The following is a 6,149-nucleotide window of genomic DNA, read 5'->3' as shown; positions in this document are numbered from 1 at the left end:
GAGATAATGAGGAGAGATCGTCAATACTTTCTAAACATGATGGCACAAAGTGGAGCTAAGATACCACATGATTTTGACTTATCTCAACTTATGGAAAGTAGACCTTCACAACAAACTCAACCAAATAGTGGAGGACCCAATAATATGATGCCGGAGTCACCATCAGTTTTGCTTCAGAAACCAGCAATCCCACATACACAAGCTCAAATGCACGATACTTACACTCAAAGACCATCATGGAGGCCTTATGTTCAAACACATGCTCAAGATATGGGTCAACCAAGACAAATGGATACTCAAGGACTTCCTCAAAATTTTGACACAAGGAGACCTCATGCCAAAATTGGGGGCAACACAATGGAAAATGAAAGGCCTATTGAATATGGTTTATACACACAAAATAGATATGGGGTTCCTCAACAAGAAATTATGCCAAGTGCTCCATACATGTCGCAACAATATAGAACTCCATATGGACATGTCTACGATCAGTATCATCCATACATGCAACAAGCTCCTCCTCAAATGGGTGTTTCAAACATGGGATATGCTACAAGAAATCCATCTCCTCCCAAAAATAATTTGGAGCAACAAATTAGAGATCTACAAAAGAAAGTGGAAGACATGGGCACATCAAAACCCACATATACTATGAGAGATATATGCCCTTATCCCTTTGATAAGAGCATTCCAATGCCTCCGTTTCCTCCGCACTTTGCAACACCGAAATTTGACAAATATAGAGGGAGAGGAGATCTCAAGGCACACATAAGACAATTCTTCACAGCTTGCATTGAGGTAGCAGCAGAAGAAACATACTTAATGAGGTTGTTCCCACAGAGCTTAGGAGATCAAGCGATGGAATGGTTTTCTCAATTACCTCCCGGTATTAAGTCATGGGGCGACTTGGCAGAGGCATTCATTCAACATTTCTCTTACAACATTGAAACAGATGTCTCAGTTACTACCTTGTGCAATACGAAACAAAAAGAAGGAGAATCTTTTGCGTCATTTTTGCAAAGATGGAGAAACTTAGCTAGCAGATGCTCTTGTGAAATCCCGCAAAAACAAATGGTGGAAATGTTCACACAAAATGTTAACAAGGCTATTGGTTATGATCTCAGAAAAGCTTGTTTGTCTACATTCAAGGATGTCATTGAAAAGGGCCTAGCAACAGAAAGAGTCTTAATTGAACAAGGAGTTATCAAACTATTCAAAGAAAACAAAGAGGACTTTAAGGGAAAGGACAAACCAAAGTTTTGGAACAAGAACAAGAACACAGTTAATGATGGTGTTGTTGATGCTAACACAGTGAGACCAAAGTTCATCTTTTCTGGATCAAATTCTACCAACAATCAAGTGAACAATCAAACGGCTGCTAGACCACGAAGGAAGTACACTCCATTGGGAGAACCACTTGAATCAGTATTCAAAAAGCTTGTAGCAAACAAAGTGATCACGGTCCCAGATTTTCCTCCATATGAACCAAAGGTAAAACCGAATTGGTGGAATGATGATGAATATTGTGAATTTCATAAGAGCAAGGGTCACAAGACAAGTAATTGCCATCGATTGAAAAACATTGTACAAGATCTCATTGACAGAGGAGATATTGAGATTGAGGGACATTCATCTAACCAAGAGCATGAGGTGTTTAAGGAACCATTCCCAAAACATGACAAGGGAAAAGGCAAAGTCACAGATGATCAAGCCAATTACACTAGAACATCTTACAATTATGATTCCACTATTAATCACATCTCAATGGACAATCATATTTCTACCATTACTATCAAAAATAAAAATCCTGAGAATCCTCCTCAGCGACCTAAAATTGTCCTAAAAGGTGTGGGATCTTCATCCGAAGCTACCTCTGAATGTCATGTTACAACCCGTCGAGGTAAGATCACATTGCCAGGAACCTCTTCTAAGAATACCAATCTTCCGTCAACTAAGCCTGAGTACGATCTTGTAGAGCAATTAGGGAAAACACCCGCACTCATCTCTATTCTTGAGCTCTTACGTATATCTCCTGCACATAAAGCTGTCCTTGACAAAACCTTGAGAGATACTGCTGTCCCTACGGATCTAAACGTGGATCAGTTTCAAGCCATGGTGGGATACCTATCCGTTCCACACTCCCTCACATTTACAGAAGCCGATGACGCCTCCATAAGTCAGCCTCACAATGCACCTCTACATATTGAAGCCTTCATACATAAACACCGAATAAAACGAGTCCTGATAGATGGAGGAGCAGGTCTTAATATTTGTACATTGAGCACCATCAGACAATTGGGATATTCTGACAAAGTTGTGAATGCTACAAACCAAATCACTATTAAGGCTTATGATGATGAAGAGCGCTCGTCCAAGGGCACGGTCATCTTACCACTCAGAATAGGGCCAGTAACAAAGGACGTGATTTGTCAAGTCCTGGATCTAGACCTCACGTATAACATATTGCTAGGACGTCCATGGATTCATGAAATGAGAGCGGTCCCATCAACATACCATCAGTGCATAAAATTTCCTCATAATGGAGTCGAGGTAACGGTCAATGGTGATCCAAATCCATTCATATATTGCAATAACTTGAGATCACATACTGAGATTATCATTCCCAGCAATCGTGAGGCTACTCCTTCTTCAGCATATATTGATCCTGAGTCATTAAAGCCCTCGACATCCAAACAAGGTGAACTTAGAGCCAGGTTTCAAGACAAAGGCATGGGAGAATACACTCTGAATCAAACAATGTTCTTACGACAAGTCATGAACTCCCCCAAGGAATATGGGAGACCACATCCTAATAAGCAAATCTCCATCATGCTCCTCAAATGGGATCCTACCGTCTTTCAAAAATGGGGCGAACTAGAGGAAGAAAGTTTATATAAAATGCTATATAAGGACGCTGAAGATGATACACATGATCAAATTATAATACCCTGTGAAAACTATGGTAAAGGTTTCAAAATTCTGCAGAGATTCGGGTATGATGGAAAAAGTCCTCTCGGACTACGCAAAGAAGGTGTCATGGAGCCTCTACAACCTGAGCTAACTACAAGGAGGGAACGCTCTAAGGGGCTTGGTTTTCTAAATCCCAAGATTCAACACAAGAGAACAAAACAGATATGGCGAGTCAAAGTGGCTGAAGTTCAACAAGAGGATAATTATTCCACAGACTCCAATGAGTGGGAATGGGGTTCAGACAAATCCTCCAGCGATTATGAACTTAATGAGACATTTAGAGAGCCAGATGAACCTATAGAGGAGGAGGAGTTTTACAAGAAATTCAGAGTTGTTCAAGAACCGACCCATAAGGATCCCGCACAAGCTTCGTTTCAGGGCCCTAGGTCAGGATCACATAGGATGAGGACACCTGTCCCTGAGGGTGCTACTAGTGATGATAATTTGGACTCACTCACGATCGACACTGATGAGGAGAGTGCCATTGACGACCTCGATGACTATCTTGACATACCTGAATATAACCACATCTTCACTATTAGCCTTGCGGACTCTAAAGACATTAAAGACCTTCCCCTCGTTCACCCCCAACTCATTGACTGGGATCAGGATGGACCACCACAGATTGATACATTTCAAAATGACGAAGCTATTGTTGATTATCTTGGCATTCGCGATGATCTTCCTCTTGGAGACCATAAAGCAGGATACGCCATAGAGCTAAATAACATGGCATACTTTGGTGAGGGTGTCGGGCCTTCTAGTCGCAAAAATGTGAAAATAAAGACAAAACAAGGGTCTTACGGCGAAAACCACACTGTGGCGCTCTCTGACTCTAAAAAAGTAAAAAGAAAGGACGTATCTGAGGGTGAAAACCTCTCTGAGGCGCCCGAAGATGGAAGGCTTGACATTCTCCCAGCATCATACGAGGAAAAATCATCCATGTTGGTAGAGGAGACTATAAAGACAAACATTGGTACAGCAGAGGTTCCACACAACATATTTTTGGCTCAATCATTGACAGAGGCCGAGAAAGCAAGGTTCATAAGCTTCTTTAAGGAACGACAAGTCAACTTCGCATGGTCTTATGCTGATATGCCTGGACTAGACCCCGACTTAGTAATGCATCATTTAACAGTCAAACCGGGGGCAAAACCAGTAAAGCAGAAATTGAGGAAAATGCATCCACAAGTGGCATTATTAGTCAAGGCAGAGCTGGAGAAATTACTAGATGTCGGATTCATACGCCCAATTGATTATCCTGAATGGATCTCCAATTTAGTACCTGTCAGCAAACCAGATCGCAGCATCCGAATATGTACAGACTTCAGGGATATCAACAAGGCTTGTCCGAAGGACGATTTCCCATTACCAAACATTGATTTAATTGTTGATCTCACAGCAGGCCATGAGATGTTATCTTTAATGGACGGATTCTCTGGATATAATCAGATCAGGATTGCACCTGAAGATCAACATAAAACATCATTCACTTGTCCATGGGGAACCTTCTGCTGGAATGTCATGCCCTTTGGGCTGAAAAATGCAGGTGCCACGTATCAACGAGCCATGACTACTATCTTCCATGATCTCATGCATGTAAAGGTGGAAGATTATGTCGACGACCTTTTGGTTAAATCAATAGACAGAAATACACACTTGGACATACTTTCAGTTGCTTTTGATAGGCTGGAAAAATACAAGGTAAGATTAAATCCAAAGAAATGTGTCTTTGGAGTAACCTCCGGGAAGCTCCTAGGATTCATTGTGTCTAAAAGAGGAATAGAAGCGGATCCAGCAAAAGTCAAGGCTATCTTGGACATGCCGCCACCCAAGAATATCAGTCAACTTCGGTCTTTACAAGGGAGACTCCAGTCCATACGAAGATTCATAGCACAACTTGCAGATAAGTGTAATCCTTTCCAGCACCTGCTACACAAAAACATTAAGTTCAAATGGGACGAGAACTGTCAACAGGCTTTTCAGGCACTTAAAGACTATCTTTTGAACCCGCCAGTTTTGATGCCACCAATCCCGAATCAACCATTGCTACTTTACATATCAGCTACTCCAACAGCACTGGGGGCACTACTAGCACAGCAAATACCTGATGGCAAGGAAAAAGCAGTCTACTATATCAGTCGCACATTGGTGGGATATGAGCTCAACTACACACCAATTGAGCGTGCATGTCTCGCTGTGGTCTTCGCTTCACAAAAATTACGACATTATATGCTCACTCACAAGACCAAGTTGATTGCCAGAATTGATCCACTAAAATATCTGCTCAACAAAGCTACACTTACTGGGCGACTGGCCAAGTGGGTAATGATTTTGAGTGAATTCGACATTGAATATGTGGACAGAAAAGCAATCAAAGGACAAGCCATCGCAGATCAATTGGCAGATGCTCCCATGATAGATGATGTTCCTCTACAGTCAGAATTTCTAGATGAGTCCATTCTAACAATATCACCTGCAAAGCCATGGCAACTATACTTTGATGGCTCATACACACAGCACGGGGCAGGAGCGGGTATACTCTTTATAACTCCCCAAGGCGATTCTATACCAAAGTCATACCGCTTATCATTTCCTTGCACCAACAATATAGCGGAATACGAGGCATTAACAACGGGGTTAAGAATTGCAGTTCAGTGGAAGATCCAGGAACTTCGTGTTTTTGGCGATTCTCAACTTGTCATCCGTCAAGCAACTGATGATTATCAAACAAAAGATGAAAAGCTAATGCCTTACAAACAACTGGTAGATGATCTGAAACAACACTTTGCAAAGATAGAGTTTGAGCAGATACCAAGAGAACAGAATCGCGCTGCTGATGCCATGGCTACAATTGCTTCACTCATTGACCTACCGCAAAATGAGACCTGTTATGAGTTCCTGGTTGACAACCTGCTGATTCCGTCATATGAGATCACTCTCACGGAAATGATATGTGTTGTTGGTCCTGAATCCCAGTTATATGGTTCCATATTCACATACCTTCGCGACAACATCTTACCTCCCGATTTATCGAACAACCAACGCCGCACTTTCATCCGCCAATCCTCCCGATACGTTATCCTAGCTGATATCCTATACCGACGAGGTCTAGATGGCACCCTCCTTAGATGTTTAGAGAGTGACGAAGCTCAGATTGCGTTACGAGAAGTACACGA

This window comes from Cryptomeria japonica, chromosome 1, assembly GCF_030272615.1.
Source record: "Cryptomeria japonica chromosome 1, Sugi_1.0, whole genome shotgun sequence".
In the NCBI taxonomy this organism is placed as follows: domain Eukaryota; kingdom Viridiplantae; phylum Streptophyta; class Pinopsida; order Cupressales; family Cupressaceae; genus Cryptomeria; species Cryptomeria japonica.
The sequence above is the reverse complement of the archived record's forward strand: the minus strand, read 5'-3'. Positions refer to the sequence as shown.